The sequence below is a fragment of the Atta cephalotes genome (assembly GCF_000143395.1).
Source record: "Atta cephalotes unplaced genomic scaffold scaffold00007, whole genome shotgun sequence".
NCBI classification, from domain to species: domain Eukaryota; kingdom Metazoa; phylum Arthropoda; class Insecta; order Hymenoptera; family Formicidae; genus Atta; species Atta cephalotes.
Window position 1 is genome coordinate 3,057,987 of NW_012130071.1, and position 22,053 is coordinate 3,080,039.

At 29.9% G+C, this 22,053-nt stretch overlaps 1 pseudogene; it reads right to left on the reverse strand.

Moving 5' to 3' along the window:
- Nucleotides 1-4,538: 4,538 nt before the first annotated feature.
- On the reverse strand, nucleotides 4,539-19,264 carry LOC105626989 (annotated as a pseudogene).
- Between the last annotated feature and the right edge of the window lie 2,789 nt (nucleotides 19,265-22,053).

A 22,053-nucleotide genomic window follows, 5' to 3' on the forward strand; every position in this document is an offset into this window, starting at 1 on the left:
AATCTGCCTAATCTTTTCAAATAATTTCACCTTGTTACGAAAGAATCAATTAATTTTACTAAATTGTTTTTTATGGTGTTGATAATACGTTAATCCGAAGCATCCCGACATTTTATACCACTCGATAAAAAATTTGTCATGCATGAATATGTTAAATATAAATATATAAATATGTTAAATATAAACATTAGGGTGGCTTTTATTCACTCTTGATGAAATTTTTTTTTTTTTCAAATTTTTTTTGCGGTACCTCTCAAAACGATTCCAATTCAAGAAAAAAAATCTGTAAAATTGCAATCCGATTGGATAAGAAGAAAATGTGCCGCCGAGCCCTTAAACTTTATGATAAAATAAAAAAAATTGATTTTCGTGAATATCCTCTAAATTATATAAAAAAAAAGTTTCAAACAAAAGTTGTATGAATAAGAAACATCTTTTATATTCTATTTATTGTTTCCTATGACGAACGGTTTTCGAAAAAAATTCACAAGTAGGCAAGAATTGTTTGAAAAACCAGGAAAAATCAGAAATTGAAATTGATCATGGAAAACCGGGAAAAATCAGGGAAAAATGTAAAAAAGTCTGGAATCTTGAAATTTGCTGACAATCCTTAAACTCCTATTCTAAATAATTGTTATTAATTTTTTAATATTGTATCTGATATTTATAGTCAAATATGTTTAAAATTCACGCACTAATTTTATATTTTAATAAATTTTTAATAATTTTAATAAAATAATTAAAATTTATATTTTATTCAGTATTTTATTCAGTATTTTTATTTGATCGCTCTTTTTCGTAACTGCATTCTTTTTTCTAATACTAATTAATTTTTGTTGGCTTGAATTTGCACTCAAAATATTATGCTACTAAGCCTTTGCGTTTTTGTTTTTAATAATATAGACTAACTTCCCTACAATCCTTGATTCTAAATGTATTAAAATTTACATATTTTATATTGGAAAATTTTCCATTTTCATGGAAACCTAGAAAAGTCAGGGAATTTTAAAATTCATTTTGTGTGGCAATCCTGGAAATTAAATAAAAATTGTTAATGACTTTCTTAATTAATCATTTTTAAACATTTTTAATTAAGAGAGGCACGAAGTTATACATATTCTTGATTTTTATTTAAAAAGGTAGTGGTATGTTGGACAATTTTAAGTATAATTCCTAGAAAAAGAATTAGAAATCGTTGTAATCATGATATAAGAAGAATGATCACATATGCGCAGTAGTCTATGGTTTTGACTAATAAGAATTGGATTCAAATGTTCAAAATAATATGTCTGCTATTATACGAACATGATGTATATACTAGCAAAAAGATATCTCAATCATAACGACAAAATGCATACAATTTTCAGTGAAATATACATTCATTAGACTGATTGAACTATTTATTTGAATCAGAACAGTCAGAATTGAACAGTTGAATTGAATAATAATTGATATCTTCAGGAGTTTCTAAAGTCCCATTAGGGTTGTGGCAAACAGCAGCATGTCATCATCCGCTGCGTTCACAGGTAGTCCTTCTACCCGTGGCTCAATCTTCGCCAACAAATGGATCAATAATTTATGGTCTATGACCATATTGAATATAACTGGTGACATTGAATCATCCTGCTTGATTTCACAAAGGGGTTGATAGGATCAGAGATTCAAGGCGAGCAATAAAGCCAGGTTGAACTTCTCCTGTACATTCATAATGTATCTCATCATGGGTGAAGGGATACCATAACAGACAATTATGAGTTATTAGAGTTCCTCAATTGACTCATGGGTCAGGGAATCAAATTTGGCAATATCCAGCGACGCTATATATAAAGATTTTTTCCTTGAGTGATGCATTCTCAGCATTAGATCTAATAAGAAAATATTATCAGAGCAACAGTCAGTTTGTCTGAATGCTCTCTGTCTCTGATCCTATTTTTCGCGCCAATCTCCCCGCTAGGATCTTATGGAGTGTATGGATCCAGACGGATGAAATTGTGATCGGCCGGAAATACGCCGGCTCCCTTGCTTTGGACTTTATCGAAATCAAAGTGGTAATTGATTCTAGTAGAAAACTGGGAGCACTGCCGCACCACATAATTAAATTATATACCCGTACTAAGATCAAATGGTATTTTCCTCATACGCGTCATGCCATCCGGATCTGAAGCTATTGTATTCGCTGGTCCTCCTAATATCGTCTGAGCTCACCGGAGCCCAAAGCTCCCCCGTTATTTGTCTGGACGCCCCTTTACCCGGAGCAGTGGTCTTATTCTGCCTCCCAGAAGGAGAACATAGTTTCTTTCGGAGGAATCATCGGAGATATCATCTATAAGTGTCCGAAGGATCCGATTTACTTCTGTTCTTACGCCAAAGATCCTGATATCTTAAAACAGCTATCTATAGCTGTTTTCATAAAGTAATCGTGTTAAGATTCGGTGTGTAGCTGGAATTGATAAATTATTGATACATTTTATGCAATTGTAATATATTTTACGTTAATTTTTGTAATCTTTAGAATTTACTTGATATTTCCAAAATTGATGTATTCTTTCGCAAGATTTTAATTTTATCTGAATAAAAATGTTCAGTATTGTAATAAATAGACAAATGAATCGAGCAAGAATTTAGCTTTAATAATCAGATTATTTCACATAAATTAATTAAATTAATTGTTAAAGTTCAGACGCTTCAATTTTGATTTTTTTCGAATATTTTTTATGGTGAATTCTCTTGAAAAAATAGCATGATATTGCGTCACTGTTAAATTATCGAGTGTTATACATTATACTTGAATTTTATATGGTCTATAACTCGACTTTATAAAATTATAGAATATCATGTGCAACGTGATTTATTATGATTGTAATAATATTTTGTAATTAGAAATATTCTATTACATTAAAAGTTTATAATCAGATTATGCTTTTTCCATCAAGCAATTGAGAAATAGCACATCACGAAATTGCTTATAATATTTTGGACTAGCATTTGTGTTATTATTTTTAAATAAAATAATTAAAATGAAAGAAATAATTCTCTCACTACAAAAACATTTTTTTACATTTGTATTATTCCAACTGTTTTTACTTTTATATTATTTTTGCGCGCTTGTATTATTCCAAATATTTTTATATTATTTTTTCAAACATTTTAGTACATATGACAATGTGTGATTATTTCGTGTTTAAATTGTATGGGAGTATTTCGACCCAAATTTCATTGGCTTCGCTCATCGTGCTGTCACTATAATGATACACCTTATCTTCTTAAATCATGATTGTTAAGGTTTTAACAAATAATTTGTTTTTAGAATATTTTATTTTATCTTTATTTTATAAATTAAAGTAATTACTAATTAACACATTATATGTAGATTATTATAGATTATTTTGGATCATTTTGTAAGATTGTAAGTTCTATAATAAAAATAATTTGTACAAAATGTGTTTACCTTGAAGGGAGATTTTATTCAAGAGGACTAAACTTTACGTCTATTAAGCCTTCCATTATCAAGTTCGGGAATAAGGTAAATAAAAAATTTAGTGCTTTTTAGGTGCTAATTTAGTACCCTATTCAAAATTTTAGTGCTCAAATCATTTAACAGCAAGCTGGACCCCATAAAAAAATATACATACAAGGCATACACAAAAATTAAGTACACAGGGATTTTAGTGTTAATTTAGTGCTGCCAAAATAGAGCCAAAAAAATTCAAATATAACGTTAATTCAAATATTCCAACATGTATTACACCGTCGTATATGACACCTACATTTAGAGAACTCGTGGTACACATTTTTAAAAGTATTCACAACTAAAATGATGTAGATTTTATATTCGAAAGGTAAGATTCCAATTTGTTGCTAACCATAAAAAAAATAAAATGAATGTATAAATAAATATAATAAATTCATTCCAATTGATTATGCCGAGATTTAAATTCCATTAATTGCACGTCAAAGAACTTGGTGCTTGCATGATATTGGTTTTAAAACAATCCTTAGACATCGCAGTATCAAAATATATGCATTTCCGATTTTAGTGCTCACTCTAAATTAATGTACTTTTTTTAATGTAATGAATACGTTTCCATTACGACGAATCGTCCTGAAAATAAAAAGAAAGAATCTTGATTATTTAATATTGTATACAATGTAAAAATATAATTAAAAAATGCAATATAAATTTAATTAAAAAATAATTGAATATCTATTAATGATTTTAACACAAACTGATACTTTTTTCTATTAAATATTTTAAAGTAAAAGAAATTATTTTAAACTTATGTTTAATAAACAAAATTTTATTTCTTTATTAAATTATAATAATTTAAAAATTATTTTTATTTTTATCTAGTTTTTAATAAAAAATTACATTGCAAATTAAAACTGCGTCATACATGTATTTTTAAAACAATGTCAATAAACAATGAATTTCCAATATAGTAAAATGTCTATAAAATATTATTGAATGATTTGAAATTTTAAAATATATACTGTATATTGTAAAATTCATGCTAAGTATACATATCTTATTATACATTTCAGAAATTGTCGTACAGTCTTTCCAGTCCATCACAATTCGGTTGTATACAAGACCAATGTCTTATATCCTTTTCAATTTCATTAATGTAGTTTCCTAATAATGCTTCAAGTTGTACTTGCACTAATGGCAATGTTTTTACTCTTTCAGATATTGCCATGATGGATACTTCTGAAACAAATTTATGCATAAAAAGATAATTGATATCTCACAATTAAGAATACAATTATTCGGTAACATTTTACTTGAAAATATATCTTTTAAAATCATCGCACAAAGTCTATACGATGATTTTTTTTTATATCATTTCTTTAATTAATTCAAAAAATTTTTAATCTGTTTCACAATGTACCATTTAATAATTTTTGTATCAAAATAAGCAGCAATAAGTAATTGTAAAATGCTATCAAATGCACAGGTATTTGTTAATAATTAGATATAAGAATAATTATTCTTTTGAATTTTAACTTTCAATGATAAATTACTGCCATTTCTTATTCGTATCTTATGTATATTAATATTTAATAAAAATTCATTTTGTTACTATCCTTTTACAAATATCTCCCTTTAGATTGCGTGTCTGCTGTAGCCAAACCTCGCTAATCTTCAACTTCCTTCATTGCAATAATTTCTTCAAGATTGTTTATGGCAGTCCATATTCGTTGCTGTCCGCATTCTTCTTCTCCAACTGGCATAGAATATCCAAAACAAACAACAAATTTTTTACAAACAACATGTATGTCCATCAGTAGGTTCGTCTCCGTTTTCACAAGCCGGACATTTTTTCTTATTTCTCAAGATATTTTTTCTGACATTGTCATCATCATTTTGAACTTCTAACTAATATTTTTTACTTTTTTTTTCTCTTAAATCAAGATCTTGAGTATTTGCATGTGTTATTTTTAGATGACCGCTGCATTTACGTGCTTTGTCACAAATTCATCTGCACACATAGATGTTTCTGCGTTTAACATAATATTTTTTATTATGTTAAAATCACTTTCTACGTAAGCATTGCTGGCAGGAATTCTTCCATATCCAAATTTCTCTACAAACACAAGACCATAAAGATAGCAATTTAACATCTTTCATAATATAATCAGCTAATTTTGGTAAATAATGAGCATTATCTCTATCTCCCTCATTATCAGCCAGTAAACTTTTCACGCTATCATTTATATTTTATGCCCAATGACTTCACTTATTAAAATTGTTTTCTTCATCATCTTCAATATCATTATACTTTTTTATATTCTGTAACATCTTATCGGTAACATGTTTTGAATATTAAGAAAAAAAATTTGTTATTTTATATTCTTCATATATTGTTCTTTCTCTTGTGTTACCTTTTGTTTTACTTTGAGTAATAATTAAAATTCCTTTTAATATATCAGCTGCAGTCTCAATATCTCGATACAAAATTAATTGTCCTATTATATAAAAATAAAATTGTTTTATACGTGGGCATGAATTCTTTAAAAAGTTGGAATATTTTTTAATAAAGTGTGCTACATCGATACATATGTAGAGAGGTAAATCATTTTCTTTGCAAGCGTCTGCAGATCCGTCCAGTGTACTATAATTAGTAAAACTTCGTATTACTGTTGTCAGGAATGCTCGTGAAAAATCACATACAACTTCACATGCACCGGATCATATCCATTCCATCAATCAATATTGAATAGCATTCGTATTATCTTTCAGATAACATCTTTCAGACAACATCTATGTTGTTGGAAAAAAATGACTTTTTTTAGAATTCGCTACAATTATATAAAAATATGTTTCCCATCTTTGATTTATCAAGCCTCTTAATTTTTCTAATAATACTGCCAGTTGCATCTATGTAAACACAAGTTGTTTTGTGTAATGTGTATGTTCTGTATACATCCAATTGATAATTTGACCAATAATGCACAAAAAATGGATCTAAGCCAATATTATGAAAAATATTCTTATAAGGACCCAGTTTAATAATTTCTAAAGCATTTGGATCTTGGACATAGATGCAACTGGCAATATTATTAGAAAAATTAAGAGGCCTGATAAATCAAAGGGAAACATATTTTTATATAATTGTGTAGCGAATTCTGAAAAAAGTCGTCTTTTTACAGCAACGCAGATGTTGTCTAAAAGATAATACAAATGCTATTCAGTATTAGCTGATGGAATGGATACGATCCGGTGCACTATGACCATAACTTTTTTCTGCAATATTTGTTTGACAACTCGTAAAACATTTGCACTAAATGCGGAGGTTCAATATTATCATCACTTTGCATTAATTTTTGTGTCGTTTCGACTCGATACTTCATTACACTTTTTCCTTGTAATTCATTTGCAACAGCTTCTCTAATTGGATTTCTCAAATATCGTTTATCAATATCGTTTACCAAATCATTTAGACAACGTCCTTTTTTTTCTCCTTCCCCAATAAATTTACATTTTATTTTAGTAATTAGCTCATTCGTATTATTTATCTTACATTTTATAAATGAGCCACATTCATATGAACCATACGCGTATCCAAATTCTCCATTGCTGATTAATTTGTGTTTAAAATTAAAATCACATGGCAATTTTGCACTTTCTCAAATTTTTTCAGTAAATATGTGTTTCCATGTGATTTTATTGTATATTGACGCGGAAGTAAGTCGGCCTTTATCTTTTCGCCTATATGTTTTAAATTATCATAGCAGCTTAAAATCAGCCTTTGTCATGGTAAAAGTAAATATCAATAAATCACCGATATTTTTTACAGGCATAGCAGAATCGTTTATTGTGGAATTCACTGTTGAATCAATTATCATTGATTTATTACTATTATCAATGTTCAATATCTTAGAAACATGTTTAATATCAATAATATTGATAAAAAAAACAGAAGGACGGTCAATTAACTTATCTCTTACATTTTATTTATTACATGAAACAAATGTATATAAAGAAATTGGGATTAATGATTATCTAATTCTTTTGCTATTGTAACTCAAATATTATTCAATTTTGAAATAATCTTTTAACCACTATCAAGCAATCTTTATAATTAATTAATGTGTCGATTAATTAATAATAATAAATATATTAATAATAATAAATAATATTCTCTCAGAGAGTATGCTTATCTATTTTCATTGATCTTCCACGTGCAAGCATGATGCTAATCCAATATTAATCCCAATCTTATGAGTAACGTACGTAATTATCACATTGTACGAGACGCAATGAAAATAAAATAAATATTTTTATGAAAAATCGATACAAAATCACGAATGAAAAAAAATTTAAAAAAAAGAATAAAACACTACTCGCTACTACTATCGAGCAATAATTAGCTCAAATGTTACAGCCAGGCGGGCGGAGGGAGGGGGACTATCCGACTGGAGACTATCAGCGCGACGATGTAAACAATCTCAATGAAAAGACATTGATCCACACAAAAAAAATTTGAAATGAATCATGCTTTGAAAAGTGCCGCATAAGAATTCAGTTCAAATTCGGATCTGTATATATTTTGATATCTAACGATAACATTATTATCACAATTTTGCAAGAATCTTTGATGATCGGATAACGAATTTTAGAGTGCGATGCTCTTTCGTGACGAATTAATTATATTAATTTAGAGTGAGCACGGAAATGCATATATTTTAATTACTATGATATCTAAGAATTGTTTTAAAATCAATATCATACGAGCACCAAGTTCTTCGACAATTAATGAAATTTAAGCCTCGGCGTCATCGGTCAAAATGAGTTTATTATATATTATATATTCATTATTTATATATTCATTTTATTTTTTTACGGTCAGTAACAAATTGGAATTTTATTTTTCTATATATATAAAATCTATAGCATTTTAGTTGTGAATACTTTTAAAAATATGTGTACTACGAATTCTCTAAATGTAGGTGTCGTATACGATGGTGCACAGTGAGCCCAAAATTCATCTTTTAATATTGATGTAGAGAATTATATTATCTTATTGTATAGTAATGAAAGAATATAAGTTTTGAACATAATGAACATAAATAAAGTATTTTCTTATTAATAGGTCTTTAAAATTGAGAAATCGTCTAAAAAGACGAACGCGCAATTTATGAAAATATATCATATATTTTGAAATATGCTGGCAATATAAAAGTGCCTATGCATTAATTTTACCTCCAGGGATGTTAACGTTTGCAAAATAGTCAATAATTAACCTAAAGTAATACATGCTGTAGTAAGAAAAGACATAAAGTATCAAATCATTTTCACAATTTGACAATAAATTCTCTACCCTCCCCCCTTCCCCAATTAATCTTCTACATTCTCTTTCCTACAGAAATGTTAATGGCACCATTTTGTTCCTATTACTGTACACTTTTATTTAGATATGCGGCAAATATGCATTTGACATCTAGTAGTTCAAAATTTGTCTCAAACGTGCGATATTGCTATTTGTGCGAGAATCGCTGCTATTGTAACCCAATATTGCAAGTATTAGTTCGGTCCGTTTCCCTAAAGATTGCTCCAGCTATTGTGAATGGTTCATAGTGACAGCTGATTTTGGCGGTTTCAGAGAGGTTCATCTGCTAATAATATTCAGTTTGTATCGCTTTCATACAAAACCTTCAAAACAAACTTGATTTTTATTGTGTTTGAAATGTCGAATTTTGTGTTAACCAAGTAACATGCGGGAGGCAAATGATTTAATTTTCTGCTTTAATTGGAAGAAAAATACTAAAGCCCATCGAATGCTTGTCGAAGTTTATGGTGACACTGCTCCAACTGATAAATTATGTAGGGAATGATTTCAATGTTTCAAGGATGGAGATTTCAGCGTTGAAGACAAGCCTCGCTCTGGATAGCCAAAAAAAATTCGAAGACAAAGAATTAGAGGCATTACTCGAAGAAGATCAGAGTCAAACGCAAGAAGAGCTTGCAGAATCATTGGGACAACTCAAGCCGTTTCTGTACGATTGAGAACCATGGGAATGATTCAAAAACTAGGAAATTGGGTGCCTTATGAACTGAAACTGAGAAACATTGAAAGGCGATTTTTCACTTGCGAACAGCTGATTCAAAGACAACAAAGAAAAGGATTTTTTGCATCGGATTGTGATTGGAGATGAGAAGTGAATATTCTACGACAACTCTAAGAAGAAAAAATACTACGCTAAGCCCGATGAATTGACCATCGACCTCAACATCAACACTACGGCCGAACATTCATGATTCGAAGATCATATAGTGGTGTATTTCTGTATCTGATGGGACCAAAAGGGTCTTGTTTACTATGAGCTGCTGAAACCTGGCGATTCCGTTACGGGCGATCGGTATCGGCTACAATTGATTCGTTTGAGCCGTACGTTGCGAGAAAACGGCCGAAATACGAGCAAAGCATGATAAAGTGATTCTTCTTCTCTGACAACGCTCGACCTCATGTCGCTAAAATCATAAAAAAATATTTGGAAACACTCAAATGGAATGTTTTACTGCACCCGCCATATTCTCCGGACATTGCTCCTTCTTTACTGATTACTGATTGTTCTGAAGGATGCAGCAAGTCACCGGTTCACTTCTTTCGCAAAAATCAAAAATTGGCTCCAAAATTCGTCTCCAAAGACGAGTCATTTTTTCGAGATGAAATTCGAAAATTGCCTGAGAGATGGGAAAAAGTTTGGCTGATTTCAAATCTGATATTAAAAGCAAAAAATTCAAAATGGTGGATTCAAAATAAAAATTTCGGTCTTGTACAGCGAAAGTGTAACAAAACTAACATTTGTTTTCTTCTCACACTATTTCATCAACTACTTTCTCAGCTAGCATTAAATATTCATAGAAAGTTCGATTCGTATTTCCAAAGTGTTAAATATTTTAGATCAGTAAGGAAATTGCTACAGAATATATAAATGTCGATGAAATATTCAAATTATTGTATGAATACTCCTTGTAAATATCATAAAAACTGCTATACTGCTCGCGAACAGTATACATCTCCACATACAAAAGGACTCATTTAAAACAAGCATCTTGAAGGAGTTTTTATACATATCCATTTACTTTAATCCAAGAAATGCATTTATAATTATCAAAAGAAACAAAGGATAAAATACTTCTAAAATCAATAAAACTCAATGTCTATCAAGCTTTCATACAATATTGCACTCCATTCTACACGTTTTTCAAATCCTTTATTTAAAATAAATCGATAATTTAATTGCAACTAATGTTTCAAAGCTAATGTATACGTGGAGTTTCTTCTTAACTTTTTGCAGTTTGTTTTAATTTTTTATGTTTTGCTTCGAATTGTATGGATGACATTTGTACAAAAGGTCCTGCCTGTTCCATCAAACGCGGATAATGAAGTAAAAGATGTTTGTAATTTTAACGTATTGTTAAATAAATTCATATATAATTTATGATGTTTACTAATTACAATAGTTTTTTCAGCAAAGTAATGTTGTCATTGATTATTTCTTGTCATTATAATAGATATCATTTTTCGAAAAATTACATATAATTGACTTAAGTTTTTTTTTTTNTTTTTTTTTTTTTCCAGAACAAGATCACCAATTATTAAACCCAAATAGTGTACGAAAACACATCATTTCGGCTGCTGAATAAATAATATGCTTTTTATTTATAGAATTTATATTGATTAAAGGCGGTTTATTTGTTGAATAATTAGTTTCAAAATCAAAAAAATGAATGCTATTATTTAATATTTCAAGAGAAAATAATTTATCTTTAGTTATTAATCTATTTAGAAATTGACCTAAATCATAGCGGCAAACTCCTTCAAGTAAGTCATGCATTACATCGGAAACACGATTTTTTATAAGATGAAAATTTGTTATTGAATGGAAAATGCATTCCTCTAAAACATCATGTTTTTGTTCAATGTCTGTTTTAATTTTCAACAGTCCGAAATAATTGAGCGTTCTCAATAATCTGTTTTTCACGAGTTTTAGTATTTACAAGACAAAATCTAAGGAATAATTATAATTGAAACTTATATTTAGTTCAAATATGACATGAAAATTGTCCCCTAAGAATATACAGTAAAGCAAATTTTATGTTTTGTGTTAAATCTCCTATATTTATGGTTATACGTCGACTATACCTACGACTTTCTTTCAATATTTCATGAACAGAAGGCCGCTGAAGTCTTTTATATTGTATATCTTCTTTTCAACAAATAAATATTTCTGTTTTTTTAAAACATTCGGATCGGTATTTTCATCCGATTCAGATGATGAAGAAATAAAGGTCTCAGAACTAGGCTCCTTCCTACAATTATGTAAAATAATAATTTTTGTACATAACATAAGAAAAAATAAATTGTTTATATTCGTTATTGCAAACGTTTATTCGTTTCTATTTTGTAATATACAATAAATATATTATATAAATGTACATACTATTTTAAAGATATTTGCATTTTAAAAAGTTATTTCTATTTTACTGGACTTTTGTACAAAATAAAATTGTATAAGAACATATTAATATATGTTGCATTTCTTTAACTAAAATTATAATATCGGTGTTAAAAATTAAAATTTGTTTACTACAACATTATTAATATTTATTTTTAAACGTAATTGTGATGAAAACATCTTTACAATACAAAATTACAATTTGCAATAACAAAATATTGGAAAACTAAGAAAAAAAATTTATATTTCGCTGGATGAACATTTGCACATATTTATTAAATAAATTTCGTTGATGCAATAATACACTACTCAACAAAATTAAAGGATCACTTGTTCCACCCTGCAAAAATAGTCAAATTTTGAAATAGAATAATTTCGTCAAAAATCATCGTATCGAGATTTTTAAAAAAGCATTTTAAAGCTTGAAATCTCTACTTTTCAAACCTATAACCTATAAACCTTTCAAAACTTTAAAAAACCATATTACTCATATTTCATAAAGTTACACAAACATAAATGAAGATTAGATCTCAAAATTTTTTATGAAATTTGCGAAGTTCCACGGAGTCAAATAAAAATTGTGCACAAATGCGATTTACAGTTTTCGAAAGAGTGAATCTTTACCTTTAATTTGCTTTTTGACTAGTTTCTATACAAATTTTTTTTCACTGAATAAAAATGACCCTTTTTGCTTCAACATTAAATAACTCGACTAAAAAAAGTCGTACAGAGATCGGTAAAAAAGCAAATTAAAGGTGTGTTGTTGACATATAGATTGCACAACACATTCTATTTTCCTTATTTCTTGATCAGACAATGATCTTTCAGAATGAATTTCCAATTGGAAACCATTTTGATCAAAATTAAAAACATTTTCAGATCCAAACTGTTCGATAAGTTTCACTGTTTTCAGAAAATCATCAACTGTATTTTGCAAATTAACGGAATCTTTTATTGTTTTTCTCGTTACAAATTTCATAATTTTTCTCGAAACAATTTGGTAGGACTTTTTGAATCTTAATATCCAACTGTGAGATGCGTTAAATATAAGATTTAAATTTCCTATTTCCTCTGAGCTTGTAAACCCTCCCTTTGTCAAATCAATATCATGAACTATCTTGATTCAACAGCTGTAGTAAATTTATCGTGTGTAAATTTGGAGATGTAAGATAATTTTTCTATACTATCTATTTCCACATGAATATAATTATTCTTCCCATCATCTTATATGACATTCAAATGAAACTCTTCTAAATTTATTTTGTATTGATTTTAGCGGACGATTATTTTTATTGTTATTTTTTTCATTAATATCCCAATTTAATACTCAACAGTTCGTCTTTTATAAGAACTGTCAAAATCTGCGTCATCATTTGAACATTGAGGATGAGAATTTAAATTATCTTCATTCCATGCTTCTTTGTCATCTTCAATTATTTCAAAATTATATATTAGGTGTACAACTTTGCTTCCGCCGTTTTCCTGTAGATGGCTTTAGCAGTAAGTGATAGTCGAAATAAATAGATCATAGACGTCATACAATAAACTTGGGCATCTGTCAACATAACCCCATAGAAACATTAGTCGATTTGTGTCTGCATCATAAAGTTATTCTCGATTGAAAATGTCAGTTTACGAGCCAAATTCTCATCATTTGCGGGAAGTTTTAATTTTTTGCTTCAATATGAAGAAATCTGCGGCTGAGGCTCATCGAAATGCTCTCAAATACTTATGGTGAGGCCGCTATTAGTGAAAAAACGTGTCGTGAGTGATTTCAACGCTTCAAGAACGGTGATTTTGATGTCCAAGGTCATGCTCTGTATTTGGTGGGACCAGCTCGGCGTAGTGTATTATGAACTGTTAAAACCGACTGAAACAATCACAAGCGATCGGTATCGAACGCAATTGATGCGTTTGAGCCGAGCATTGAAAGACAAACGGCCGCAATACAACGAGAGACACGATAAAGTGATTTTGCATGACAATGCTCGACCCCATGTTGCGAAAGTGGTCAAGATATACTTGGAAACGTTGAAATGGGAAGTCCTACCCCACCCGCCGTATTCTCCAGACATTGCTCCCTCTGACTATCACTTGTTTCGATCAATGGCACACGGCTTGGCTAATCAGCACTTTCGGTCTTATGAAAAAGTAAAAAATTGGATCGATTCGTGGATAGCCTCAAAAGATGACCAGTTTTTTCGACGCGGGATTCGTACCCGAAAGATGGGAGAAAGTAGTGGCCAGCGATGGACAATACTTTGAATCATAAATGTATAACCAGTTTTTTACAATAAAGCCTCGAATTTCGAAAAAAAAAACGACGGAAGCAAAAAATTATTAGGTGTTGTACACCTAATAATTTATAAGGTTCTTGATAATTTTTTTTCGAGATAAATTTCTTCTGTTCTTGTGTTCTTTTAATTCTATTTCTACTTCAGTGACTGGTGTTTTTGTTAGATATAGACTGAACTTATAGATGCTAATAAAAGTCTAACAACATTAAGTGGATTGATAATCATGTCTAAAAATGTTAAACCTTGCTTTGTATCGTAATATAAAAACAATTTACAAATTGTATAGATATGATTATGACAGAACGACTGCACTGAACGTAAGACTGCTGAATATTCTTGTATACGTACTGTTCTAAATGCGCGCTTCGGATAATATATAATCAGAATAATAGTTTTGTTAAAAAATTCGATAATGTATAGACAAAAAATAAATCAATTTTTTATTCATTTTGTAGCTCAACTTTGAAGCTTCATAAATAAAAAAAAATCGAATTAATTTTGGCAAACCCTTTGACATTGCATCTCCCCTCACCTAGTATATTAACAAAATTTTCTTATAGTGCTTTGTCCGCAAAATTTGGGAATTTTGTGTAATTGCTTAATAACAATAGCATACTTATATACACTCATTTTTAATAATGAATTGAAATACTTTGAAATACTTTGAAAACACGTTTTTCCTGTTTTAATTAAAAAACGTTTTAATTAAAGATTGTTTCGTTTCAAAAGAAATGTAGAATAGCGATCTTTATTTGATCTTGAGAACTTTTGGGAATGTAATTTTATAGTCAATTAAACTTTTTTCAATCAGTGAACTGATTGATTTTTTAAACGCAAATTGATTTCTCTTATCATTCTGTTTACAAAAATGTATAGTGCAAAATAATAAAAATATAAATATTTTACGAATTATTTCATATTTTATATAAGATATTTCTTATTTTACTTTCATGTGATACTTTGTATAGATAAAGTCATTACATGTGAGCGTGTGTTCAAAAAACACTATGCTAAAGATAAAAATAAAAATTTCTTTCATTTAAAAAAAATGAAAATTAATATTTTATTTTAATTTCTATTTTTGTTAAGTATAAATAACAAAAACTAAATAGAATTAATTGTAACTTTATTCAAAGTAATTTTATTTCCCAAAAAATATAATCGATGTAATTCGCTCAAGCTATTTATATCACCTTTGTGATACAAAATATTCACACATTACATTGAATCAAATTACAATAATTTCAGTTAATTCTATTTTTTTTGTTACTTACATGTAAAGAAAAAAAAGAAATTATAATAAAATACTAATTAAAAATACCAAAGAAATTTTTATTCTTATTGTTAGCATAGTGCTATCTTAGCACATGCTCATATGCAATAACTATCTATAAAAATTAAGTATAAAATTAATAATTTGACAGAATAATTTTAGTTCGTTATTATTTTATTTATTAACTTTTATATCTGTTAACAAAAAAGAAACATACGTATATGCAAACATTGCACACAAAAATAAAACATATTTATATAAACATTGTACAAAATTGTAAAAATAACGTATTTATATATAATTTTTAATTTATATATAATTAATTGTAAAAATAACATATTTATATATAAATGTTGCACACAAATCTGTTACAAAATAAATTCTTGTATATATACATGGAATTATATAAAAATAAAAGAGAACATTGATTTTGCATTAACGTATTTCTATTCGCACGGCATATATTGTTTACCATTCGCCATTATGTATAGCTTGATAGGTGAGTACTGAGTGATATCTTCAAAATTTATAAATCCCCATGTGTTTGTCTTGGTCACTTCAAATACATAATAATGTCGATATATACTCAATGTGTTCAATTTGAAATATAGAAAATATATATTTTGCGATTCATGAATAATTATGTACTTAATTTGACCAAACAAAAAATCATTCGAGTCTATTTTTATAACTGCATTGATACGAGTTAGTTATAAGTTATAAGTTAGTTATAAGTTATGCTATTTTCAACTCAGAATGTTGATATTCATTAACAATATATGGCGAAAGAATATTTTTCAAATGACTATAATCGCGTAGAAAACTCAACTTTCGTCGAATATGAGATCCCAACATAAGCGATTTAAAAATCCTTTCCTAAGGAGAAATAAGACATACTGAACTAATGTTTCAAAGCAAGTATAAAAGCTGGTTTTTGACGCGATGTTATGATTTTGGAATTCCTTCAATTGTTTATATTTCGCTTCATAATGGATACAAGAAAGATACTTGAGGGGATCAAATTTTTTCATTATTCGAGCGTAGTGAAGTAATAAATGATATTTAGGCTTTAGCGATTCAGAAAAAAGTTATAAATATAAGGAGTGATGTTTAGAGTTTCGAGTAATTCAAGAATCACAATATTAAATGATGGAGACATGATGATGCTTTTATTATTTCACGCAAATTAAGATAAAATTGCCATACTTCATAATCGAGAAGAACAAGTCACCAATAAGCAAACCGAGATTTTCGATAAGAATAACATTTCTGATGATGAGATTGTTAGTAGCTATGATAAGAGCGTTATATAGTATACAAACAGACATTTTTCCTAACGCTCATATCATAGTTAAAATGTGCAATTCGCGAATTTAGAGTATCGAGAGAAAATATTTTTTCGTCAATTATAAAAGTCTTAAAAATTTTTGCTACTTCATATACCTTCAAAAATATCATGCATGATATCTAAACTTGCATATTTTACTATGTGAAGACTCAAGATTTGAGTCCTATTTGATGAATTATCACATCTGGTAACCCTGGTTTCCGCCGCTGGTGAAGTCACCTCGATATTTTGGACTGCATAATTTTCATTGTGGATTTTACTGCAACTTGTGTGGTTGAGACCGCATTTATCACAAGTTTTTCTTCATTATCGCAAGGTGCCATTGTGGCCGACTACAAGTCCGCAGCTGATCGCAAAAGTATCGTAAAAGTATGATCGTAAAAGTAAAAAGTCGAACACACACTTTACACTGTACAACTACGTAGCTAATGGTGCATTAGAAGACCAAGCACGGGAATTGTAGAAGTGATATATAAGTTTTTTCCAAGAAAAGCCTCAGTGCCACTACTCAAAGCGTGTCCAAATATCTGAACTATGAAAATCGGGAGATAGGTTATGCTGATCCTCGTGTGAACGGAGGGTTAAGAATCCTTATTTTGAACCGCATAATCAATTTGATTGTGTTCTCACATGCGATGTAAAATAAAATTTCTATTGTCTGTTATTAATATTTCTATTATCTGTTATATGTAGCAAAATTTCCCACATTACAAATACAAATTTATTCCTATTTTAAAAAATTGGTTATAAATGTTTAATAGTTTATAATTTCATGATTTTAATTGTTTCTTCTTTGTCTTCTATTGGAGCAGCTAAGATGATTTATGATTCATCTTTCGTTATAAACAAAGTCTTTGGTTCCAAATATTTACTTGTAACAAGCAAGAATATATCAGAGCCGTTAGCAATCAGAGAAAATCGGGAAAAGTCAGGGAATGAAGGAACTTATTAATCTTAGATGAGAATAAATTACTGTAATTTTTTATTTCTAAGAAAACTTCACTTTAAAAATTATTATATAAAATTTGGTAACTGTATATTAAAACAACGAATTCACCTCTAATGATTTCAACTTTGATATATATTGTTAGATCGTAACTCTGAGTAATCCTCAAAAGATTTTAGTCCGCGCTCGTTATACATTAAAAAATTAACTAAATAAGTTTTCTAAATAGAACACAAAATTTACCTCATCCTTCCTGTTTACAGGAATTAATGACTTTCCAAGCGAGGTCCACAAGGTCACAATCAGATAAAGTATCTGCGAGTAATGTCTGCTAATATGAAAAAATTTAATTGTTCAAATATCGCGGATGGCTGCATACCGATTTCTCTATTGCGCTTGCACAGTAGGCTAGCGTAGCGTTGTTCAGACCAGCGGCTTACAGCCGCAAAGTCTTAAAACATACATATTGGAAGGACTATACCGTATTTAACGACATTCATTATAGAAAAACCGCATTCTACAATGAAATTGCTTGTCGGTAATGATAGTAGGATAAATGCTAATGTTGTTTAAAGACAAAATTACCTCCTGCATTTTTGAATTTGTAGACTTCAGACCAAGATGTATAACAATCATTAATAACATTGTTATTAAAAATTTCAATTCAGTTAACGCTTAATAATTTATTCCACTGCATTTTTAGAATGCTAAGGTTATTTTGGTTAAGAAACTCGTCAAGAAAAGATAATTCTTGAAATTTCTAGAAGGTTTAATTTGATTTAAACAAATTTTAGGTGTCTTCCAACATTTGCAGTTGTTGGAGGAATAAGTGCCTCCAATATCTGTCTATCCTTGTCTGAAAGCTTGTTTGCTATCACGGTTGCACATGATTTATATGTTATGAGCGTAAATGTGTATGTTCTAAGACAAGAGTGGGGATAATATAACACTCTTAAATACTACATAATAATAATCGATGCATGCGGTGAAGTATTTAAGCAAGGACAGATAGATGCCATTATTGACAGTCATCTATAACTTTTCCAGTATGTACGTTCTAAGCGCAAAGCGCGCTAGTTGCTGTTTGCGATCCTGCGTCCGCCATTGTTCGTTTGCGTGTGGATCGTTGAGCAAGCTGGCTCATTTTACAACGTGAATTACCGTGTAAATATGTCATAAGGAAAATTAAAGGGAATAATCCACTTCATGCTACAAATGCTTTGAAGCATTTTTTGATTGGTCATTTCAAAAATTTTTTCTTTTAATTGGTCAACGAAGATCACATTTTTTGTATTTGCGTGGATCATCCATACTACATTCCTGCACAAGCTGTCTCACTTATTTTATGCTAATGAAATCACATTGTGTTTGACCACAAAGCGAAAGGAACGTTCAAGGAACGTTTCGACAATCAGACATGGCTTGTTCAAAGGCATATTCGCGTCTTATTTGATGTATCTTCGATGAATATAAGAAAAATTATAGCATGATTCGCGAATTATTGGACACCATTCTCAAACATTTGCATGTGTTTAAGGCCCTCAAAAGGCCCACTATTGGGATAACTTGATTGTTCATCTTATTGTTCATCTTATTGTAAATTGAATGTAGCCATTAGTAAAGCGTGGGAATTAAGTGTCAAAAGGAAAAGCATGACGGATATGACGTAAAAATTAAATATATGAAACATACAAATCAATATTAAGACATTACATGATGTATGTACATAATGTCTTAATAATGATTTATTCTACATCAGAAAATATTATTGTAAGTTATAAAGTTTATCATGTAATTTTATATATATTTAATTTTTACGTTATAAAGATTTTCAATCTAATCTAATCTCTCTTATATCAAAATAATCATTCAAAATAATCATTATCGTGTATTATTAACAAGAATTCTATATACTGATTATTTTCAACAAATATCTGTACCAAAATACAGTAGCAACTTAAAGTCCACATCTATTGCAAACATCCAATCTTTTTTTCGTATGTAAAGAAAATCATTCAATATATCATTGTAAAAGCTTTCTCAATTTATCAGTTGAAGATAGAGTTAAGGTCGCGAAAAAGGCGCATTTTTGTTTTAATTGCTTATGATAAACCGCGCACCAAGCAAAAGTATGTAGCTCCAATATCTGCTAGAAATATAGCAAAAAACATAACACATTATTGCACACAACTGGAATAGTTCCGATCAATCTGTGTCAAGCACGCGAACATCGTGTCAAGTTACCAATCCTTCACTTCCAATCACCACGCATATACATCAGGTCATCAAGAAAGAGTTAGTCAATCGATTAAAACGACGATCTTTTGATGTTATTATTTTATTTGTTATTGGTAGGGAGTCATAGATGAAGTAATTCACGTCAATAAGGTAGTTTGCATCTGCGTCAAATCGCGTTTTAATAATTTCTGCGAGAAAATGGATTGCGTTGTGTTTCCAAAAATGACAGCATTTACCGCAATATTTCATACCCATACAAAGTGTGTCTGTTCCAAAACACATAAAATTCGCTGACCCCAATTTTAATGTACTATCTAGCGTTGACATTTCAATAGGAGTCGAATCCTTCTAGAGGCTATTTGTGCGGGTCAGATTGACAATCAAAACAATCAAAAATGCAGCCGACACTGTAAAAAACACATTTTGAATGGATCATTTCACATCAAGTGATATAACATAGATCTGTCTCTTAATTTTCATTTAATATCATTCGATGAATCGAAGCATACGTTGAGTCGATTGAGAAGTTGAACATAATAGTACTAACTCATTCCCCCCTGAAGATAAGACCTGTGAAAAGTTATTCCTGCAAAGCATAAAGTGCAATAGTGACGGGCGTTTTATTCATCAAGCCAACAAGGCAAGATAAATTAAACAACTTGGGAGAATTACGAACAACATCTCTAAAACGCTTCATATCATCGAAAAAACAGCTCTTTTAACTTTGTATGCCGAATATAGGAAGTTCACGAAGGGATACGTACATTTGGACCACATGAGAGAGATGATCATTCACACGATGCCAAGTACTACATCTTATCTCCCATACTATGCTGTATGAAAACGAGCTGCACTACGAAGTTCAAGATAGTGTTCGATGACTCATGCAAAATCACGACCGGGCTATCTCTAAGCATTAATGGTGAACTACGTAAGATCTTTTTTCTATTTTGGCCAGATTCTGAACATTCAAAATTACTCTTACGATCAATATAGCCAAAATGTATCAACAAGTTCTGGTCGATTCAATTCAAATATCATTGCAATATATTTTCTGATGAGTATCCCAAAATGAGCTTATTAAAACTATCGAATTGCTCACTCTTACCTACTTTATTAGGACCGTTTCTGCCAATCAATGTGTTACGAAAGTTAGTGGAGGACAATGCAAATCGGTATCCAAAAGCGTCATAGATAGTATTGCAAGACTTTTAGATGATCTTATTACTGGATCAGAGATTTATCAGAAGAAGCTTCATCAATCAAAGAGGGAGATTATCACATTATTGCGAAAAGGGAAATTTGGAGGAAATGATCATCCAATCTTCTCTGTCTCCAGGACCAGCACTCCTCGATCAAACAAAGAGAATTTATCCTATCCTTCGATAAGAATTCCGAGAAACCGATGTTATGCATGGGATTGTCAAGCAATCACATACTTATCCATCAATCATCTGCCTTCTTTTGCGCTTATCAAATGAAGTATTTTATGCGCATCTTTCTAATCTTTGATCCACTGGGATTGTTGAATCCAGTTACATTATTCGATCTGGCAGGATCTCTGACGACTCAAGTTCAATAGAAACGAATTGATTCCCTTGGAATTGAATATCAAATGGAAGATTTTGAAACAGAGTAGCAGGAACTAAATAGCATAAGCATTTCTAGCTTTGTTACTGTTGCAAATCAGCCTACTTGTTTGTTGTTATGAGTTCTTAAACACTAATGAAATCGCATATGGAGCATCTATTTACGCTCCACTTCAATCAACGATGTCTATTGCATACGTCTATTCTAAATCGAGAATAATGCCATTAAAGAGCTTGTCACTCCCGTTTCGAGTTATATACATTGCTGCTAGCTCAACTTATCAATAAAATTTCTAAATGTCAAGTAGCTTCCATTTATCCGTGGACAAATTCTACAATTGTACTGACTGCAATCATGCAATCGATATTGGTCAACTTTATGACACACCATCGGGAAA